General features: G+C 36.5%; 1 protein-coding gene and 1 pseudogene across 1 annotated transcript in view; one reads left to right on the forward strand and one right to left on the reverse strand.

Annotated features, from left to right (window-relative positions):
* LOC142866391 (uncharacterized) overlaps positions 1-24724 on the reverse strand; it is a 185014-nt gene that overhangs the window by 43713 nt on the left and 116577 nt on the right. The gene's annotated exons all lie outside the window — the stretch shown is intronic.
* Positions 1302-1419, forward strand: LOC142866395 (uncharacterized; annotated as a pseudogene).

Here is a 24724-nt window from a genome sequence, read left to right on the forward strand (position 1 = left end):
TGAGGCAGGAGGATCCCTTGAGCCCAGATGTTGGACGCTGATGTGAGTGAGGCTGATGCCACAGCACTCTAGCCCGGGCCACACAGTGAGACTCTGTCTCAGAAAAAAAGGAAAAATAAATGTTATCTCCATTTATGAATAATGTATATCATATTCAAAATTGGAAACTGTACAATGACAAACATTTTAACATTTCAGATTTGGTAAAGGTGGTATTTTTTTACTGCTTAATGTTTCTGATGCACTTTGGTAGGTGTGGGTGTTTTCTGCTGTCCTGATCTGTCTACTTTCATCAACACCACCCTGCTTTAAGTACAGAACATTTTTAAGTGTTTTAACTTCTTATGGGAGAAGAAAACCTCATTGTGTGCTTCCCACTGGAATTTTGGCTATACTTATAAGCTTGTTCTTCCATGTGCATTTTGAAAAATCATTGCTAGGTTTTAAAAAGCTGACAGAATCTATTATGAGATCCAATGCCATGTTGAAGGCACAAAGGACAAAGGACCTCTTTATAGTATTGATTTTGTATCCCTACAAGAACAAGATAGAACTCTCTATGTGTTTAAGTCTTTGTTCATATATTTCAAGAATGCTCTTGTATTTTGTTTATATAGGCTCCACATTTCCCATTCAATTTGTTACTGATTGTATTTTTATTTTTCAAACTCACTTTATAGTATACTCTTATGTTGCATGCTTACACTGTACTGCCAAACCTGGCAGGAATTGCTGCGTGGAAACCTACATATTCCTTCCACTTTAATACAAAGGGTGAGATGCAGCCAGTTCCCTCAGGCCCTCTTTGGAGTGGAATCTCCCAGCATGCTCACCAGATCAACACCTCAACCACAGTGAACATCAGCAACCCCACAAGACACAGGAAATGAGCAGGAAGGGATGCATCAAGGTCTGGGACTTCAACCCCCTGGCAATAAGAGTCTTGTCTTTCAGCTTGACTGTCTGAATAAAGATAATTATACCCGTTTCTATAATTGCTATCTGCTGGCGGCACTCTGGTGGTGAGACAGGAAGCCAGTACTTTGCCCATTTGAGACTTGGCAGGTCAGACCTCATGCTTCAAGGCAGAACTGACATCCTCAGCTGCTGCCTGCTATGCCCTGGCTATCAGCCTGAGTTCCAAAGTCTGCTCCTCATGCCGTAATGTCACAAACATGAACAAGCACACACTACTGAGGCCCAGGGTTAGTGCTGGGAGGCAGGAGGGGGTTATGGGCCACTGGGTTGGCAGGGATGCCTAGCAACAAGGTTTCTTGAGGCATCCAACAATACTCACCACCATCTACCACCATACCACCCTGGATGTGACCAATCTGATCTGACCTTGAAAGCTAAGCAGGGTAGGGCCGGTTAGTACTCGGATGGGAGACCACCTGGGAATACCAGGTGCTGTAGGCTTTTGCCACTTTTCTGTAGCATGCCTTAGAAGAGAGTTGGGGTGATGTAGAGGAGGATGGGGCTGATGTAGGGGAGGGTTGGAAGGCCAATCCAGCCTATGAGGTTGCCACAGCTCCCATCTCCATCCACTAACACATATCATAAACACTATCTCTAACCCTAAACCTAAACCCTAATAACACTTATGTAACCCGAACACATAGCCCTAAACTGTAACCCTAAGCCCTAAACCCTAACACTAACCACTAATACCTATGCGAACCCTAAACCTTAACCAGTAACCTTTAACCCTAAACACTACCCCCTACCCTAACCTAAACAATAACCCCTAAACCTAACACTCAACCCTATCCTCTAATCTGAACCTAAACAATAACCCCTAACCCTGAAACTCAACCCTAACGCCTACCCTAACTCTAAACCCTACACTAAGCCTAAACCCTAACACAAGATATTTTTACATTTGTGACATCTTCAATTTTTCTCATCAATATCTTTTTCAATGTAAACCTATTTTAACTCCTTTGTTAAATTTATTGCTAAAAAAGTCATTGTTTTGTGCTAATATAAATCAGGTCATTTTATTCCTTATTCTATTTGATAGTTTGTTGTTAGTGTACAGAAACACTGATATTTTCATGTTCATTTAATACTCTGCAGATTTACTGAGTGTGTGTTTTAATTTAACAGGTTTTTGGCCTACTATTTATGGTTCTCTTTTATATGACATCATGTATTCTACAACTGACTTTTTAAATTTTCTTTTCTTTTTGGATACATTTTAAAAAATTTTCTTGCCTAACAGTTCTGCCTAGGATTTCCAATACTATGTTAAATGGAAGCATTGAATATGGTCATAATATACGTTTTCATTGGTGTTGTGTATTTAAAGGAGCAAACACTTCTTCCAGTTTTAATAAGCTAGTTTAAGTAGGTAAAGATTTTCCCTTCTTGGGTTCCCAGGAAGATGGGAATTTCTCTGGATTTTGAGATAAAAGGGGTTGTAGCTGGGTCACAAGTGTGCTGATGGGTATGTAGTGAGGACTGCCTTTAGTATGGGCCTGTTAGCAGAAGCTTGGGTAGTTGTGAATCCTGTCTTATTCATGGGCAGACTGGATTTCCTTGATGGCTTTGATCTTTAGGGCAGGCACTTACAGTTGGGTCTGCAGAGGCTGGGCCTGATGCCAGGTTTATGGATGAGTGTGGCTCCCACTGAATATCTGGGATGCTTTCCTCAGGTCACTGTGTGGGTTCCTAAGTGGGCAGCACTGGTCATGAACTGTGGCTGAGCCAGGTGGAACAGAGTGACAGAAGGGCTTCAGAGATCACAGTGAGCGCAAAGGGCTCTGGGCCTGTCTCCATGGCCACTCAGGGGGCACTTGAGTTGATCCCCCATCTTTGCCTTTTTGAATTGTGCTGCTATAAACATTCAAGTGAAGGTGTCTTTTTTTATGGAATATTTTTTTTTCCTTTGGGAAGAAGCCCAGTAATGAAATTGCTGGATTCAATTGTAGTACTACTTGTATCTCTTTGAGGTATCTTCATAATGCTTTCCACAGAGGTTGTATTAGTTTACAGTCTCATCGGCAGTGTATGGGTGTTTCTGTCTCTCCCCAACGAAGCCAACATTTATTGTTTGAGGACTTTTGATAAAGGCCATTCTCACTGGAGAGAAGTGATATCTCATTGTGGTTTTTCTTTGCATTTCCCTGATAATTAGAGATGTTAAGCATTTCTTCATATGTTTCCTGGCCATTAGTTTCTCTTCTATTGAAAAGTTTCTGTTCATGTTCTTTGCCCACTTTTTCATAGGGTTGATTTTTTTCTTGCTGATTTTCCTGAGTTATATAGATTATAGTTATCAGCCCTTTATTGGATGTATAGCATGTCAATATCTTTCTCCCATTCTATAGCTTGTCTGTTTTCTCTCGTGGTAGTTTCCATGGCTCTGTAGAAGCTTCTTTAATTTGATCCTGTCCCATTTCTTTATTTTTCTTGTTGCTGTGATTGCTTTGGGGGTCTTCTTCATAAAGTCTTTGCCCAGACCAAGGTCTATAACAGTTTTTCCAACATTTTCTTCTAGAATTCTTATAATTACGCACCTTAGGTTTAAATCTGTTGTGCACCATCAGTTCACTTTTGTGAGAGGTGAAAGGTGCAGATCCTGTTTCAGTCTTCTACATGTTGCCATCTAGTTTTCCCAGCACCATTTATTGCATAAAGATTCTTTTCCCCAGTGTATGTTTTTGTCTGCTTTGTCAAAGTGTAGATGGCTATATGAGGATGGTTTTATACCTGGGTTCTCATTTGCTCCATCAATCTATGTCTCTGTTCCAGTGCCGGCTCCATGTTGTTTTAGCCAGTATAGTCTTGTGATATAGCTTGAAGTCTGGCAAATTGATGCCTCTCAATTTGTTCTTTTTACTTAAGATTGGTTTTGCTATACAGGGTCTTCTCTTTTTCCATATGAAGCATAGAATTATGTTTTCTAGGTTTCTGAAAAATGATGTTGGTATTTTAATAGTGATTTCATTGAATCTGTAGATCACTTTGGGTAGTACAGACATTTTAACAATGTTGATTCTGCCAACCCATATATATATACATATATAATGAGTGAGATGTGCACCATCTGGGGGATGGTCATGATGGAGACTCAGACTTTTGGGGGGAGGGGGAAATGGGCATTAATTGAAACCTTAAAATCTGTACCCCCATAATATGCCAAAATAAAAAAAAAATAGAAAATGTAAAAGAAAAAAAAGATTTGATAGAGGATCAATAAGAAAACAGATAATGAGAAAAACATTATAGACCATTTAGATGTAAAAGACATTTTCAGAGCTCTTCAGTCCACAGAGGCAGAATACACAATAGTTTCAATCATACATGGCAAATGCTATTAGGACACTTAAGTCTTATCAAATTGAAGACGACTAAAAATATACAACATATATTTTGTGACAAAAATAAAGTGGAACTAGAAATCAAAAGCAAAACATAAACTGGCTAATAGAAAAATATGTCAAAATTAAATACACTCTTCAAGGTATTCATGCTCAATGGTCAGATAATTTAAAATTGTTAAGATGTCAATACTATCCACAGTAATATACAAATTTAATGCAATGTCTATAATATTCCATTAATACTTGTTTTGGAGGTATATAAAAATAAATTCTAAAGTGTGTTGGAACAATAAATACTGAGACAGTTTTAGAAAATACAAACACAGACATTGCACTTCTTGATTTGAAAACAAATCTATAGGAATAAAAGCAACATGGTCCCGGCACAAAAACAAATAATGAGATGAAAGAACACAGTGGAGAACCCTAAAATAAACCTTTGTGTCCATGATCAAATTACATTCCTCAAGATTACAATATGGAATGTACTAAGTAAAATTAAATTAATACACTGTGAATTTACTCATACCTTCAGGTAATTTTATGAGCACCATTAAGTTTTATAACAATCCTTGTTGTAATTGCAGATCAGGTCATATAAACAATATTAAATGAGCTTTGAAATAATAATATAGTAGGCCTAGCATGGGTAACAAGCATGTAAGAACAGGGGATTGGTATAGGCAGGTTTCGATTCAGAAGCTTTACGATTTTAAACAATTAATTTAATATAAAGGAAACAAAATATTTTCTTTCAGAATCTTTGAAGTTTCTAGTTTGCTAGTAAATTTTCAATGCTTTTGAAATTACTCATTTTGTCTAATATTTCTTCTTTTCTGTTCCAAATAAGTACACATCCACAGTCATACAAACATAATTACTTACTCTGTATATATACTACAACTATAGTTCAACTTAACTGTGATGTATTTGTATATTTGATTCAATGTAAATAAAAATTATGCTTATTTCTGTTTCACTGGACAGGCAGGTTGCATGTTGAAAGAAAAATGTAGGATAAAATGTAACAACTAGTCATTCCATGTTCAGGAATGTATGGCTTTTCATTAAGTGCAAAATCTTTATTATAAGCATTACAGCAACAAGATAATTATAAATATAATAAAAAAAGCTTTGGGAACAATATTCTTCAAAGTAGAGCAACTAATAAAAAGGATCACAAATGATGTCTTTGTACTGTGTAACCCAAAAGTACATTTTTACAATCCATTACCTCCAACTTTGAGTAACACGGGATAGATTAATGTTGGTGCAAAATAACACTTCATTCTATCTACAACATGTTTGACACATTAAAAATATTTTTAATTTAATGAAACAAATTAAGTTCACATGCAATCTAAAAACATTCCAAATTTCATCCTATTTTATTATCGGAATGTGCAATATTAAAACAAGTTATTTTTCATATTGTAATTTTTTCATTCTGATTATAATGAGAATATTAGTCTGTATACCTACATCATACATCACTTAAAATACTGTTTGTTATAAAAAAAACTCCATAGTACCTCTCAATTTAGTAAATCTTACATTTCAGTGTTTTTAATTTTTCATAGAAAAGTACATGAATAATGCCTACTAATACAGAAAGACCTCTAATAAATGTGATGTAGCTATCATTAACCACACACATTCACATGCACGCTAAGAATGAAAGCATACCATCGATTGTATTTAAAGTTGAATAATATCAGTATTTGCTTGTCAAAAATAGCAAAACAAATTATACTTTATTACAATTTCACCCCACACTGACAAGAAATTATATTTTACATGTAATTATAACTCTCAGAAAATCTCTCTCGTTTTAAAGCTAACGTACAAATAAATCAACTAACTATTTTAACTGGGTAGTTCTTTATAATGAACAACCTGGTTTAAATAAATGTGTGAATGTGTTAGTGCATTAGTGTATTGTACTGCAAGTCATCAGATATATGTTTATACTGGATTCTTGATTAATTGCATTCTGAAATTTATTAAAGTAGTTTTAAGTATCAACTGTTTTTGTGTTCTCTAAGGTATATCTTTTGCATAAATATTTTTTCACACTCATTATATTTGTAAGGTTTCTATTCTTTAATATTTTTCTGATGTTGAGCAATATTTGAGAATATATTGGAGCATTTCATTCAGTGTAAGTTCTCCCATATCCGGTAAGATCTGTTATAACTAAAGGTATTGTCAGCAGTCTACATCATTCTATTTAAGTTTCAGTACTGTTGTGCATTTTAAGGCAAATACATAGGTAAAGCACTTACATACTCATTACATTTATCTAACTTTTATCTAGTATGATTTCTTTGATGTTGAATAAGATGTGAACAAATATTAAAGACTTTGCCACAAATCTCACATTCGTAAAATTTTTCAGTGATAGGAATTCTTTTATGTAGATTAAGGTGTGAGCACTGGGAAAATGCTTTGCCACATTCCTCACATTTGTATGGTTTCTCTGCTCTATGGATTCATTTATGTAGAGTGAGGCCTTTTAGCTGGATAAAGGCTTTGCCAGATTCTATACTTTTCTAGGGTTTCTCTCCAGTATGAATTCTTTTATGTTGAATAAGGTGTGTGCACCAAGTAAAGGCTTTGCCACATTCTTCACATTTGTAGGGTTTCTCTCCAGTATGAATCCTTTTATGTCGAGTAAGGTTTGTGCACAGGGTAAAGGGTTTGACACATTCCTCACATTTGTAGGGTTTCTCTCCAGTGTGGATTCTTTTATGTCGAGTAAGGATTGAGGAATGGATAAAGGCTTTGCAACATTCTTCACATTTGTAGGGTTTCTCTCCTGTATGAATTCTTTTATGTTGAGTAAGGTTTGTGGACCAGGTAAAGGCTTTGCCACATTCCTCGCATTTGTATCGTTTCTCATCCATATGAATTCTTTTATGTAGAGTAAGTTTTGTACACTGGGTGAAGGCTTTACCACATTCTTCACATTTGTAGGGTTACTCTCCATTATGCGTTCTTTTATGTTGAGTAAGGTGTGTGCACCGTGTAAAGGTTTTGCCACATTCTTCACATTTGTAGGGTTTCTCTCCAGTATGTATTCTTTTATGTTGAATAAGGATTGAGGACTGGGAAAAGGCTTTGCCACATTCTTCACATTTGTAGGGTTTCTCTCCATTATGGATTCTTTTATGTTGAGTAAGGTGTGGGCACTGTGTAAAGGTTTTGCCACATTCTTCACATTTGTAGGGTTTCTCTCCAGTATGTATTCTTTTATGTTGAATAAGGATTGAAGACTGGGAAAAGGCTTTGCCACATTCTTCACATTTGTAGGGTTTCTCTCCATTATGGATTCTTTTATGTCGAGTAAGTTGTGTGCACCGTGTAAAGGTTTTGCCACATTCTTCACATTTGTAGGGTTTCTCTCCACTATGGATTCTTTTATGTTGCGTAAGGTATGTGCACTGGTTAAAGGCTTTGCCATATTCTTCACATTTGTAGGATTTCTCTCCTGTATGAATTCTTTTATGTTCAGTAAGGTGTGTGCACTGGGTAAAGGCTTTGCCACATTCTTCACATTTGTAGACTTTTAAAATGGCTAATGTCCAAAACAAGAGACATAATAAGTGAGGACAAGGGTTTGCAGGAAATCCATTCCTGTAGACTGTTATTGATTTTAAATGGATAGTGTCATCATACAGATTTGTTAAAAAATGTAAATAATACAACTGCCTCATCATTCACCAATTCTACCTATGAGTATATTCATGTAAAATCAGTATCTGAAGAAGATTCTGCACCCCCATGTATATTGCAGCATTATGCACATTAGCCAAGAAAATGGAAACAAACTAAATGCCTCCTTTGATGAATAGAATAAAAAATGACTGTACAAACACATACCATATACTATTACTAAGCCATGAAAATGATACATATCCTGCCATTTCAACAACATGGATGGACATAGGAGGCATTATGCTAAGTAAAATCAGCCATTCCCAGAAAGATAAATACTGCTATGGATAATTCTTTTAAAGCTGAATTTACAAAAGTAAAGAGTACAACAGTGGTTTCCAGGGTGTAGAGTAAGGAAAAATGAGGAGATTTTAAGGGTAAAATCTTTTAGTTATAAGATGAATAAATCTTGGAGATCTATTGTATGGCAACATGATTAGAGTTATTAATAATTTTTTATATGCTTAAAATTTTTAAGACCATAGAACTCACTATTAATAAATGTTCTCACTATAATTAAATGATAAATATGTGAGATGATGGATATGTTTATTACCTTAATTATATTGTTTTACCATTCATACACACATCAGATCACTACAGTGTGTACAATAAATTTATGCAGTTATACAAATATTATTTGTGGAGACTTCCACCCATTAAACACCCCACACACAGAAATATATGCACACACACACATATGAGTGACACATTTCTGATGCTACTAAATAGGAGGAAATTATGGAACATAAGTTATCAAAGTATTATATATCAATTGGGAGTATAAATATATTCAGTTATTTGAAGCACTGAATGAGACAGTGTATTTAAGAATTATAATTATATAAGGTGAACATAGAAAATAAACTATATTATAGTTTGGGTATTTGGGTATAATAAAGTTGAAATTTTACTCTCATTTTATACTAGAAAAAGATTATTTTAAGTCAAATAACATTAGATATTTTTACATTTAGGAAGAGGATATGCATTTGTACAAAATTAGTGAATCTGACTTTCTGTAGGATTGCCTCTGAAAACGTAGAATTGGAAATCATGATGCAGAAAATATAAATATCTTTCCCTAGTGTTTCTTGCATTCCAGAAACAAATCCCAACATCTTCACTATTCCCCTTTACACATTTCAGAAATGAGGCATCAAAAGGTACTTAAAAGATGGACTTGGTCATGGAGGATCACCCTTATAATCCCAGCACTTTGGAAGACCAAGCAAGAAGGAAGCCAGGATCTTGATACCAGCCCTAGCAACATGAGGAGACTCCATTTTTATAAGAAAATAATAATAACAAAATGGTAGCTCATGCCCATAGATCTAGTTACTTGGAAGACAGAGGTTGTAGGATCTCTGGAGCCCATAGGTTTGAGGTTGCAGTGAGCTATGATCAGCCACTGTACTCCAGAAAGAGCAGGACAGCGAAAGGCTATCAAAAGATGGTTTAATGTCATGGTCTTCAAAATATGCACAGATAGTCATTTAACTCCTAACCAATAGAAATGCTAATAGATAATGTATTCCCTTATAAGCCATGACAACAAGTTTGCCTCTCACTGAATTCTGAGGAAGATCACTGCATGGGTAGAGTTCTTAGAGAGTTTAAGAGCGTGGGACAGAAGATGTCCTTCTAAAAATCATTTCCAAAGAGCAGAATATTCAAACCCACTTTTTAATATCTGCCTTCCTCTTTGAGTTTTGGCTCTCTAACACTTGTTAATCTGCTTCACTGAATCTCACCTACCTGGATATTTAGCTGTTGTTTCCTCTTTCTTCATAATCCAGGGTTCTATCCTTCGCTCCAGGCATGTGATCAGCTCAGGCTTTGACTTGGCAAGACCTGTTTCATTAGAGAAATTTCACATGACTCTTGCTGAAGAGTTTCCAATTACTAATGCAGTACTATCCTTAGTAGAGAGAACATTAGTGAAGAATCTAGAAAATTCCTTTGCAACGTATTGCTTTCTCACAGACCCTGTAGAATGATAAAAAACTGATCTAATTTATGACTAGAGCACCAATTCCCACTAGCATCAAATAAATAAGAGGTGGAAATTCTATTACAAGGTGCAGACAACAATTTTATACCCTGATTTCTAGAGTAGCCACTAATCTAGTGTGAAATCCCAACAAAGGGAAAGGTTCAAGATAACATGAGACATCTAATGATTTTATTTTATGCACCAAAATCTTCAAATTTTCTTTAAAATATGGATATGAAATTCATTCACGTTGCTTTCCACAGAGGTTGAACTAGTTTGCAGTCCCACCAGCAGTGTAGGAGTGTTCTTCTGTCTCTGCATCCATGCCAGCATTTGCTGTTTGGGGACTTTTTGATTACATTGAGAACTTTTAAATAAGTAAATACATATACACATACATACATACATAAATATGTTGAGAATGTAGAGAAATTGAAATGCTGCCATGTTATTCTGAACCTTGGATTCTAATATTATACAAAATAGACATAGAACAGATAAGAAAATAAAAATACAGAAAGAATAAAATGATTTGCATTTCCCTGATGATCAGAGATGTTGAACATACTGCAATGAGATATCACTTATCTCCAGTAAGAATGACCTTCCAGGCCGGGCGCGGTGGCTCACGCCTGTAATCCTAGCTCTTGGGAGGCCGAGGCGGGCGGATTGCTCAAGGTCAGGAGTTCAAAACCAGCCTGAGCAAGAGCGAGACCCCGTCTCTACTATAAATAGAAAGAAATTAATTGGCCAACTGATATATATATAAAAAATTAGCCGGGCATGGTGGCTCATGCCTGTAGTCCCAGCTACTCGGGAGGCTGAGGCAGAAGGATCGCTCGAGCCCAGGAGTTTGAGGTTGCTGTGAGCTAGGCTGACGCCACGGCACTCACTCTAGCCTGGACAACAAAGTGAGACTCTGTCTCAACAAAAAAAAAAAAAAAAAAAAAAAAAGAATGACCTTCCAGTAAAAAGTCCCCTAACAATAAATATTGGCATAGATTTGGAGATAGAAACACTCCTACACTGCTAGTGGGACTGCAAACTGATTTGGCCTCTGTGGAAAGCAATATGGAGAAACCTCAAAGCGATACAAGTAGATCTACCATTTGATCCAGCAATTCAATTACTGAGCATCTACCCAAAAGATCAAAAGTCATTTTATGAAAAGACATCTGCACTCGAATGTTTATAGCAGCACAATTCACAATTGTGAAGCTATGGAAACAACCCAAGTGCTCATCAATTCATGAATGGATTAATAAAATGAGGTATATGTATACCATGGAATACTACTCACTTTTAAGAAACAATGATGATATAGCACCTCTCGTATATTCCTGGATACAGCTGGAACCCATTCTACTAAGTGAAGTATCTCAAGAATGGAAAAACCAGCACCACATGTACTCACCAGCAAATTGGTATTAATGGATCAACACTTAAGTGGACATATAGGAGTAACATTTATCTGGTGTTGGGATGGTGGGAGGGGGGAGGAGGGGATAGGTATATACAACGACAATGTGTAAGATGTGCAACGTTTGGGGATTGGACATGTTTGAACCTCTTATTTGAGGGGGGAGGGGGGCATGGGCAATATAAGTGACCTTAACACTTGTATCCCCATAACATGCTAAAATATAAATAAATAAAATAAAATAAAATTTATTCGTGTAAAGTAGAAACTTTTAAGAAACTATTAATAAAAAAAGAATGGCCTTAATGTGGAATAGAAATTCTGTATATAAGTGATCCTCACCAAGGGAGAACAGGTTTCCATAGTTCTCTAACATCACATCCCTATACAAATTCCGCTGAGCATTGTCAAGGCATGCCCACTCCTCTGGAGAGAATTCTACAGCCACATCCTGAAATGTCACCATCTCCTGTAAAAAGACACATATTTCCCAAGTGGCCATAGAGAGAGTTATTCACTTGACTACAAGGAAAATGAGTTGTGAGAACTGTTTCTGACACATGAAGTACTGGAATTATCCAATAAGATATTCTCTAGCACATTGATATTCTTGAACGTATTTTCTTATTCGCTGGAATGAAGATCAAAAAAGATGTATGAATCTGTGTGCATATGATTCTTCTATGGATGATAAAGTATTTAATACAAAATTAAGGCCCCTACTACAGTAATATAAATTTTGGGGTGTTATATTTATATCACATCAATAAATTGTGCATATTTGTCACATACAGGATCATAGAGAGTTAGAAGGTATCACATAATTTTTAGAAGTACAGTAAAGAACTGGAGATTTTGTTAAAATACAGCTTCTGATTCAGGCGATCTGGGGTGGGGTCTGAATCTCTGCATTTCACATAATATAACTACTGACAACAATGCTTCTTGCCTAAGGAGAGTATTTTGTCAGTATCCAGTAAGTGGTAGACTTTGAATATATCTCAGTTCATCTGAACAGAATACAGATAATATCCCTCAGTTTTCAAAGCAAGCTATAAGAAGAAATTAGAGCTTCTAGATTAAATGTGATGGCTCATGCACATCAGAAAGTAAATCTCCACAAGACCCTTAATGATAAACAAAAAAACAATTAACTTTATATTGGATGAATCTGTCAGAAAGCATGTTAAGCAAGTGAATGAAATTAGCATAACTTTAGCAGAATGAATTGGTGTTAGGCATTGTTGCAAAGAGGAGGATACAAAATGACTGCTGGGATGGTAGTGGCCAACAATATGTAACCATGAAGAATCATCAGATTTATGCAAATTTTGGATACAGATACTTCCCATGTTTTATCTTTAATAATGTATGTAAATACTTTAGCATCATACGGAACAAGTCTTTTATTTTATAGTTTTTCCATAATTTTCTGGTTATCCTAGGCAATCAATGCTATCTTCTTTCTGAACTTTCCTAATAATATATTATGTAGAGATGGTGAAGTATCTAGATCAAACTTTAGAGTACCTCTTTCCCTTCCTCACTCAAATCCAAAGATTCTATCCTATCCCCAATGGGAATCTCAAACATTCATACTATTCTATCTTGACCTCCCATGATGGGAACATTTTTAATATTATATGCCATATATTTCTTAGAAAACATGGTTATTGTAGTAAGAAGCTTGTGTGAGAGAATGTACAGTAGGCTTTGTTATATAGGAAGGAAGGATTTCCCAGAAAACGTTGACTACCATAAGAAGAAATAAAAATATGTAGTTACAAAACTTATTAGCCATACACATCAGAAGTAAAGAAGTAAAGGTTTACAGGTTCAAAAAATTGACATTCTATATGACTATCTGGAAGAAATAGTGGACACAATGCCAAATCTGGGACACACTTACCTGATAACCAGCCATTTCTTCTTCTTCTTCTCCTACTCTGAAATTTCTTTTCATGTGAGATTGTGTGGAACAATTAGAATTAAATCTTGAGACTTTCCTTAATGGAGTCAGCACAATTTCTTCCCTTGTTTCCATCACACTCACAAGCAGGAGGAACATACAATGCAGAAGGGCTACACTCACTTATTCTTGCTCACAGTAAAAAATCAGCTATGATCAGCTCATTCAGGGAGACCAAAATGTGAATTTCTCCTGTCCTTTCTTCTGGTTACCTTCTCCTGCTACAGGTGCCAGGAGTTTCTGCTACAGGAATGAGTATCTGGACCACACTGATCTGCCTCTACCAAAACCCAGAGAGAAGAACCTGTGACTTCATTGGGGAACAAAGGTTAAACTCAATTCTCATGAATATATGCAGGATTCCTAATGCTTGACCCTGGTATCAAATTAGAATTATTTGGGGCACAATTAAAACCACATGGATGTTTTCACCCAGCCCAAAAGGCAGATGATGGAGTTTCTTCAATCTACCCAGGTATTCCTGATTGAAAGCCTGGGCTGAGAGGTAATTACCTTAAAATTGTCTCTGAAACATCAATGTGAACGTAAATCATGTGGTATTGTGGGCCTCACTCTAAGAAATGTGGTCTGCTGGTGTGGAAGGGGTACATTCATTGGGTTCTTTGTCAGGTCCCCTTTATGCTGATGTTGCTCAACCTAGATCCATTATTAGTAGCACTCAGGTAGAGACAGCAAGCACAGCATACATACTGCCTTTTGCCCAACACTCATCACAACATACACTTAATACCAAAGTGAAGAGCAGCATAATGCAATGTCTACTGAGCATGTGCTATGTCCTCAGATGTATGTTTTGTTGCACTGTGAAGAAACCTTCACATTGTGTGATGTAATCCTTGTTATTCCACAAAAGGTGACTAGTAAACCCCCATTAATTTACAGAAAAATTCAGATGTGGTGCCAGCCTTTCTATTCTTCACACACAACTATAATACAACACTACAGAAGATCTAGAAATTTCTTTACACTCACCCCAAAATTTCCTTTCAAAATCAACCCAAAAGTCCATGTTGATCTCTTACACCACAGCATGTGTCTCCCCTGAGTTTTTGGTACATACTTGGTCCAAAGTATGTCCTCTGTCTTGGGAATTCCAGGTTGATTCCAGGTCTAGTTTGGAACAAACTTGTGTATTCTTTGCTTTTAAAGGCCTTGGATTCAGATTCATCATTTTACAGACCTTAGATTCTTGGATTCAGAATTCAGATCTGCAGATTTCGGTCCCTTGAGAGGCATAGACTCATTAGCATTCACTGTACATTTCCTCACATTTGGGCAAGAAGAGAAGGCAGAAAGGGAGTTTATGTGTTGTACCCAGTGCGCATTATCTTGTTCCCATTTGTGTCTGAGCCCTACAGTCTGTGACTCCATTTCAGTTCTAAAGATGTGAGATTCATTTAGAGAAAGGATAGAACTAGTGATTATTATCCAGTGAGACTGTATTCACAGGAATCTGGTCTAAGTATGTTCTGGGGGTCCGTAGACACCAAAGAGGCCTAGAGAACTTACTGTGTGCAGATGTGGGGACAGTGAAGCTCTGTACTTTGGAGTTGCAGGTTAAGGACTGGAAGCTCAAGATGGAATCTCGTGTTCAAAGCCCTTCTAATTTAGAAGTGGTGGGCACATTTTATGTTTATGTTCCATTTTTAATTCTGGAAAGTATTCAGGAAATATTAAAAATGAAGACTCTCCAACTAAGAAACCTGTCCACAAAGTTACAAGAGAATTAAAAGTAAACACTTTTATTACTCAATTAAAGCAGAATGTGATGTGCACAGTGCCAATCCACTGAGACATTTCAGAGGCACACATAAAGGTGGTACTGTACATAACTAAGCAAATCCTAACTGTTACATACATGTTGTCTAGATAAATAATAATTAGCTTTGAAGAAAGAAGAATGAAGCCTAGATAGCCCTATTTGTCATAAAGAGTGCACCATAAACTTACTTGGTAATTAATGAGACTCTTTTTTTGGTAATTGGTTAAATTCAAATAAAAAACAAGTGTCTCAAGTCAATGCAGGAGGAGATAATTTTGCAACTTAAAGCTAGGTGCTCACTGATGTTAGGATCTCATCTTCCTATGGAAATTGTGGGATAGGGAAATATCTTTGTTGATATTACATTTCAAAGATATGTTTCTCAGTTTCAGAAAAGCATTTCTTAAAACAAAATCTTTTTAAAAATCTTTCAAATGTGTTACAAATCTTAGGCAGATAGTTAGGATCTCTGTCTCTTCTCAGGACAATGGTGCCCTGTTTTGGTGCTGTTTCCAGCAATTGCTGCACCAGGGAGATGGATAAGGCTGCCATTCCATTTTGGTGCTGGTCAACCTTTCATTCTACCCTGAGCCACTTCTACACCTGAAGAAGGAGGGAATGGTTTATCAATCTAGCATTTCCCCTGCCAAGCCATAATAAGACTTACAAAGTGATCTAGGGTATCCTAGGTGTAATTAGTATGTCATTCACTTTAATCTGCATTGCAGTTCACCCTCCTCATGGGCTTTCTTGGAGGGAGCTCCTATAGTTTGATGAAATTTTCAGGACACCTGTTGATTAATTGACCTACACCTCTGAAGATACAAATTCTGATGAAATAAAATTAATGAGCATGTAACAATTTTAAAGTACAAAATAAAAACCACTCAAGAGCTCATCAACTTATGAGTGGATTATTAATATTTGGTATGTGTTTACAATGAAATATTACACAATTTTAAGAAATGACAGTGAGCTAGCACTGCTTATATTTTCCTGGATTGAGCAAGCCCATGATCCAAAGTGAAGTGACATAAGATCAGAAAAATGGGCTCCACATCAAATTGGTACTGACTGATTAACACTATGGTACTCAAATGGTGGTGGTATTCACCAGGGATTCAGGGCATTGAGGGAAGACCCACATCTGAGGGATGCCTTGATCATCATTGAGGGTAAGGAAATACCTCTAACACTCACTAGGGAGAGGCAAAGATATAAAATGTCACTGTAATTTTTGTATTCTCATATTTTCTTGAAATAAAAAAAATTATAAAAACCATACATCTTTCCTAAACTTTATAAAAATATCAAATATTGAGTCACAAAGCAAATATAAAGGTCAATCATGTAATGATTGCAAAGTGAATTATGCAAAAATGTCAAGATTATTTAAAAATTATATATATAACAATAAATTTTGATTTAGTTATCTCATGCCAGGAAGTTAGAGTTAGGGTGACTTTAGGGAAAATTTCAAATTTAGGAAAAATTATACATTAAAAATATAAATTATTATATTGTCCATAATGGCAGCATTAGAAGAATACTACAATTTAATAGATATAATTAGGTAAGGATACCAGGGTTCTTCCATTTAGAGGTCTATGAATTTAAAAAAAATGAACAAACTGATACTTCGTACCCTTTGATTTTTCTCTTTCCCCATCCCCCACTCTTTGTGGTGACCACACTTCCCACTATGAAATCAGCTTTCTTTAGATTCCACAGATAAGTGAGATCATACAGTATTTGTCTTTCTGTGCCTGGCTTACTTTACTTAGCATCATGTCCTTCAGTTAAAAACATGTTGTCACAAATGACAGAATTTCATTCTGTTTGACAGCTCATTGTGTAAATACACCTCATTTTCTTTATCCACTCATGTGCTGGTGGACACTTAAGCTGCTTCTATACCTGGACTACAATGAATATTGTTCTAATGAATATGGAAGGACAGATATATCTTCTACATTCTGGTTTTGCTTCAGCTGAATATGCTTCTAGAAATGGTAGTGATGGATCATATGGTAATTCAATTTTCATTTTTGTAGAATCTCTATACTATTTCCTACAATGGCTGTGTTGAGAAAATAGGTTTTTATGACTCAGAAGGGAGGAGGGTGATTGGGGTTGAGGGATAAAATATTATCTACTGTGTGAAACCTATATTCATTGAATGAAGTATACAATAAGTGTCCTGAATTTAACACTATATAATTCATACAATCAAAGAACATACAAAGAAAAAACATGCCTAGTACTCCCTAAATTCATTGATATACAAATAAATTTGGCTGTCCTAATTTATATTCACAGCAACAATATGCAAGTGTTTCCTTTTCTCCACACCCTCACCAGCACTTAGCATTCATCTTATTGAGAATAGACATTCTCACAGGTGTGAGGTAATAGCTCATTGTGGCTTATCTTTCATTTCCATGATGATTAGATAGGTTGAGCATTTTGACATATATCTGTTGAACATTCATTTCTCTCTTTTGAAAAATGTCAATTAGTTTATTCATATCTTTCCCAAAGTATGCCTAGATAAAATCATCACACTGTGTCTGACATATACATACACAATTATTTGTCAATTAAAAACAAAAATATAGGAAAATAAATAACAATGACCAAATAAGATGATTGCACGGCAATAAGAAACGATATTTGATATAGTACACAAATAAGCCACTTTCCTAATATATTTATTGGGGTAAAAATACAGAAATGAATAAAAGGAGAAAATCATGAATTTTCATGTCAATCTTCAAGACATGATCATTTCTTTTTGTCTATTATCTGTTCCTCAAAATATCTGGCTTTATAGTTAAATGCATATGAATATGTCTCTCTACTTATGGTAAATCCCACCATTTCAATGTATATGTTTCCTTGTTTTAGATTTGGATTTTCAGTGTATAGTTAAATATGTCATATTCCCTATTTCCTGGGAACTCTCCCAGGGGCTTCAAACACATCCCCGTTTGTCAGATTGTAGATGAGACGGTTGAGCATTGGCATTAGGATGGTGTAGATGACAGAGACCAATTCTCCTGCTCAAGGAGATGAGACTTTTGTAGAAGGGACTTGGTAATGGAAGCCACATAGAATAGAGACTCCAGGGCCATTTGAAAGAAGTAAGTAGCCAGGGTTTCCATGTGACCCAGGCTTGAGACTGTCAACAGTCAAGAAGACAGGATGAATACATAGGAGACCATAATAGCTAAGATAGGAGGGAAGAGAAAAATAACACCATGGATAAAAAGAACCTTATATAGAGGGAAGTGTCAGAAGAGACTAGTTTAAATACAGCTGGGATCTCAGAAACAAAACGATGACCTTCTCTGGAAGTGAAGTTATGGACAGTCAGAGGGCAGAGCACTTGGATGAAGGCATTGAGCACTGCGCTTAGCCAAGATGGAAGCACCAGGAGAACACAGAGAACACGGGGAATGTGGATGGGGTAGCGCACTGGGGGACAGATGGCCAGGTAGCAGTCCTAAGTGAGGACGGCCAGCATCTGACACTCTGCTACCAACAGGGTGATGAGGAGGAAGAGATGAATGCCGCAGTCAGTGAGAGATATGTGATAATCCCTAGAGAGAAAGTTGAGGGCCATATGAGGAATAAACATGGACATACAGAACTGGCAAATGAGGGATGGCTTGCTCATCAGAAAATATATAGGGCAGTGGAGAGGTGGGTAGGGCTGAATGAGGAGGATGACTGTGGTGTTTCCAGAAAAGACCAGGAATTCCAGCATGATGAGGACTAAAAGAAGCCAGGGATCCTGGAATCTGCAAAATAAGCCTAAAGAATGACACAACCTTTGATGTCTGGTTGTTCAGCCTTGCTTGTTCCTTATTTGTTAACTTTCAAGACAGATTGAAAGAGATATATTCACAATCTGTACATAATTATTCTAAATTAAATCACAAGGCACTTTCCAACACTTCCAATTCATTTTTGCCCTACCCTTCTTCTTTTAGTTTCAGTAAATAATTACATTTGCATTTCACCAGGATTTACTAAGGAATCATAAAAGAGTTCTAGATTATGACACTTGACACATTAGAGGAGAGAGCATAATCACTGTTGCATTTGAACATGTACTTTTGAAATATTTTTTTCCTTAATTAAAGTTCTAGAAATTGAAATCCTCTCATAATTACAGTAAACATTTTTAAGAACTAAATAGAATAAAAAATGCAGTGTTTTAGTTACACTAGACACTTTTCAAGAGCTAAATACCAACATGTGGTTAAAGGCTACATCTGATACTACAGCACGAATACCGAACATTTTCAATATTGAAGAATATCTCTTAGATGGCAAGCAGAAATGAGCCTGAGGAAGAGAAAATATTGGCCTATACATAAGACAAACCCATAAGGCAGCCAAACAAGTTTAGCCAAAAAATGATCTACACTAAGAGTGCACATGGTAACAGAAGAGCAAAATCTACATTTATCCATTCAGGTCATAATTCCAACTGCACTGGAGAATTGGATGGAAACAAAAGACAGAAGGCTCCCAGGCTCCCTGAGCTTTCATTCTGTTTGTGGTGACTGACACAAATATATAATGTCAGGTAAATGTAGCTGTAATGGAGAGGAGTAAAGCAGGATTAGTGGACGGAGAGTTGATGGTGGGGTGGGGTGTGGGTGATGTTCCCCTAGGGAGATCCATTTCAGCAGAGGCTTGGATGAAGGTAGTGAGGTCACTGTGGGAGGATATGTGGGAAGAACCTGAGTGTGAGGTTGGTGAGTTTTGGCTCAAGTGGAGTGAGCTGGGTGGAGAGTAGAAGGAAATGAGCAGAGGTCAGTAGAGGACAGGTGTCCCTATACTTTTTATCTCAAACTCCTACAAGTAAAAAATTTGGGGGCATGCACCCCTAATTCATGTATATAAGAGCCTTTATTTACTATTATCAGTATATTAGCAAAGCATCATCACTGCATTTAAGGATAAAAGTAAACATTAATACAAGTTCTAATATTCTCTCACTTTACTCCAATGTATCATTTGCCTAAGGGACATTAAGTGAGTGATTGTGCTTCCTTATAAAGTCTTGAAGTTTCCAGAGGGATTAATTAAATTGGTTGAATGCACCAAATTTTTGCTATTCAGCATATAAAAAAGCTTCTTCAGAGCAGAAAGCCCCTGTAAGCAGTGCAAAAAAGTCCATAAACAATCCATCTCTAAATAAGCTCTATAGCATGGTGATAAGTATCACTTTTTGGCAAATCTAGCTCCTCTACTTGCTGTATAACTTTGAACAAGTTCTTTATGCTTACTGACTCTCACTTTCCTCATTTGTAAAATGGGAATTGGACTTAATTTTTGCCTGAATTTAGTGACTGAGGGTTCCTACAGAAAACCAGGTAAGTTATAAGTAAAGAATACAAAATACATTTTATCTATGTAGTCAGTCTTCTATGGGCTATAGTTAATTAGGCACAGAGGTTGGAGAAGGAGTTCGGGAAGAAAAAAATCAATGTTTGTATAAGTAAAGTAGTAGAAAATGGCATGGTGTACTTAGGAAATCCATTTATTTGTAAATGGCGAGAGAGAGTATGGGATATGTGTAGGATCCTTGAGCAGTGGCTGGTGCATAGTAGACTCTTAAACATTTATGAAAATAACACAGGTGGAGTGATGGAGGGGAGTATGGGAGGAAACTATGGAGGAATCAGAGTCCAATACAAATGAGCTTTATACACTGATTCTGAGAGCCCAGAAAGTGTGGGGGCCCCTGAAGGAGTTTGTGGAATAATTGAGGTGATGAAAATGGCATTTTGGCAATCCTCTAGCTAGTAGAGTTGTAGGAGATGAGTTGTAGGGGCCAACTTGCAGGGAAAAAGAACACTTGGGAACCCATCAGACCAATCAAAATGGCAGTGACTAGGGCCCTGCTGAGGCTTCAGTATTGAGGAAGTAGAGAGGTAGATTGAGGTAATATTAGAGGTGAGATGATGTGCACAATGGTGTCTTTTTCTGAGCTGGCAACAGATGGGTCAGGTAAAAGAAATGTTAAGGAATCCATGGGGCTTATGGCTACTTAAGAATATGGAGTGAAGGATAGGCCTTGACAATGGCACTTAGCCTTCCAAATTGAGAGGGTGAATGATTGTGGTGTCTTTCACTGTGACAATATGTTCTGAATTACCACAGGGGGTTGTGAAAGAAGCTGCACAGTGAGCCTAGCTTTCTACCTGGTAAGTGTGAGTTTCCTATGGGTTGCCCAGGGCAGGCAGCTGAGAGGCAGGTTTCGTGTGTGGATCTGAAGCTGCATTTTAGCACTTGTAGCATTTAGGGGTGCTGAGGTGACAGGATGAGATAAAACTGCTTAAGGTGTGTGCACAGTGAAGAGTGGAGGGTAAGGTTGTTTTATCATAGGAGCAACATAGCATTAGAGGCTACTATCTCTGGACTTTCAAAAATCTAAGACAATATCAGAAGGCTGATATAGAATCTCTAGCTTATTAACCACTTTGGTATGAGCGTTAACTATAGTCGATAGCTACAGATGAACATGCACAGCGACTTTAGCCGACAGTGGTGAAAGGAAGGCACACAGCCGAGCATCAGCTAAATGAACAGCCGTGACATGACTTTTCTAATTTTTCATTTATCAAAATAAAACTGTGAACATTTAAAAATAATGTAATAAAAATATATATGTATATGTTACCTATTCTGATTTACATTACAATTAAAGCTGCCTATAAATTAAATCAAGCTTTCAGTGCTTTCAATCTTTCCTCATCACACAAGAGCAAAATGTATTCACCGTTTGGGGCCAGTGAGCACCATACTGAAGTGGTTAAAAACAAGCAAAAAGTACAAAAAAATAAAACACAAAACATAAAACCTTCCAAAACATAATTATTTCCAAAAAAAAAATTCTTAAAAGCCATTCTGCTCTTTGCCTACAACAAAATTATTGAATCATGAGGTGGATGCATTTGAATATAGCTAATATGTCTAATGTAATGTGGGATGAGACCCCTTCCAAATTTAATATTCTCGAAGTCTATGAAAGAGGTTGAGGTGTGTGACAATGCATCTTCACTTTCACTAGCACCGGCAACACCCATCCCTCAGTCTCTGACTCCTTCTTCCTGGGAAGTTCTCCCCACTCTTGCCCATTCTACACCTCACCAAATCCCTCGTTTTTCAAGGAAATTCCTGTAATACTCAGTGTAGACTTTCTGGGTTAGTAGTCCCTTGTGGTACTTTTCCCAATAGATTTAGCTCTTTTTAATTTTTTTTTTTATTTCAGCATATTACAATGGTAAAAATGTTTAGGTTATGTACATGGCCTTTGTCTCACCTGAGTCAGAGCTTCAAGTGTGTCCATCCCCAAGATGGTGAGCACTGCAGCCATTAGGTGTGTATATACCTGTCCCCTCCTCCACCCTTCCATTACCCCAACACCCAATGAATTTAGTTGTGATGAACATTATCTTAGATCACCTTTTCCTTCTGGTGTGCCATGGTGGCCTTGCCTCTGGTTGATCCAGTCCAGGACTCTCTCAGTACTCTCTGGCAGCTGACCTGCTCCAGGGTCTTCTGCTGTCTCCAGAAAAAAGCATTCCTGTGCTACTCCCCTGCTGGGGTGGACCTCAAAGAGGTCACTCACTTCACTGTCAGCATCCTTTCCACCATGTTCTCACCTCTCAGCATCTTATTTCATGCCCCACCCTCTTCTAGCTCTAATCACATGCCCTGGCTTCTGAGGAACTGCCTTGTTACTAGAACTTCCCATGAATACTGCCAGGAAAGAGCTGCTCTGTAGGGCAAACCCACAAGGTAATGGACATAATATTGGACCTCAGCTTGGGTGTTTATTTTTTAAAAAGATTCTGGGAGAGGTCTAAAACCTCTCCAAATTTTAAGCAGATACCTAGACTCAAAACTCTTAGGACTATCTGATAAAAACTAAAAATGAAAACAAAAATGAGGATTTCATGACTGAGGAAATATTCTGGCCAATGTGGCCAATATCACCAATGTGATCATATAGACAGAACAATCCTGTCCTATTCTAAATCACTTGCTGACTATATAGGTAATTTAAAATTGTTAATTGTGGTAAAATACACCCAACATAATATTTACCATCTTACACTTATTAGGTATGCAGTACAGTAGTGTTAAGCATATTCACACTATGTGAAAGAAATTTCGAGAACTTTTTTTCCCCGAACACCGATTAAACATAACTCCATTTCTCCATTCTTCCAGTCCCAGGCACAACCATTTTAATTTTTGCTTTTATGAATTTGAGTCTTCTAAATACTTTGTATAGCATAGTTTATTTTTTAAACAGACAATAACAAAATGTCTCCAGCAGAGAGAAAGAAGGAACCCCTGGTTTTAGTAAGTACCTAAATACTGACTTTAAGGCCTGTAATTTTCCTCACTGTATTTTTATTCATTCATTTATTAATTCAGGAAGCAATGTGATCTACAATGTGTTTAGGACTGAAAAACACAGTGTTTAACATATGAGCTAGTAGACATTTATGCAGTTTTAAGAGTCCAACAATCTATTCCATAATTCCTCCCTTATTACCTCCTGCTGTTTTACCTGAAGGCTTCCTACCTTCCATTTTTAACATCTATCTGGAGAAGGTACAACAATTTTTTTGGGACTTTATGGCCCACATTTTTATGTTTATTTGTGCTATGCTCTACCTGAAATCTAGAGGTGCTTTACTAAATGTATTTTTATATGTAAGTTACTTAAAATCAACAAATATATCTGATCAACCTCTGCATTACTAATGCCTGACACAGTATGGAGATGTGTGTGTTGGGTAAATGTGTGCTGGCTGACTGTGTGTGTGACAAGTCAGCACTGTACTTTTATTCTTCTGCTTATATCATTACATAAACCAAGTGGTTAAAAAAAATCAATAAATTAAAGAAAATTATCTTTTAATAAAACTAATACTTTTGTTTTAAATCATTTTTATTAAAAATTTTTGTATAGAATTGTTTCCCTTTCATTCCATTGATACTGTTTAGTTGGCTGTTGATTGTTTAAAGCAGTTATGGTGAAGACAAATTTTTTTCTATCAGATATTTGCAAAAGGATAGTAAAAACAGTCTTTTGAATCTATTATTATAATATGCCGATTCTTAGCCAAAAACCTTTAGATAAATGTTAATATCAGTTCCAGTATTTATAAGTCCAACAAAAGATTTGTCATTTAGCTTATTTTATAATTGAGGTTTTTGGTCATTAATAAAGTTTGCCAATATACTTTTGTTCCAGTACTTCCAAAACCTCCTTGTCTTAAAACATTAGATTTTTTAAATTTCATATTAATAGCAGAAGTTGTGCAATACAGTCTCTAACCTGAATAACATAAACAGAAGTGAAACTCATAACTGAAATTTCACTTGAATAAGCTGAATCAATTATACCTAAATGGATTATTACTCTTTTTAATGTAACAGAAATATGACCAAATTATTAACTAATATTAATGTG

The sequence above is a fragment of the Microcebus murinus genome, unplaced genomic scaffold, assembly GCF_040939455.1.
Source record: "Microcebus murinus isolate Inina unplaced genomic scaffold, M.murinus_Inina_mat1.0 scaf004_hap2_Mmur4.0, whole genome shotgun sequence".
NCBI lineage: Eukaryota > Metazoa > Chordata > Mammalia > Primates > Cheirogaleidae > Microcebus > Microcebus murinus.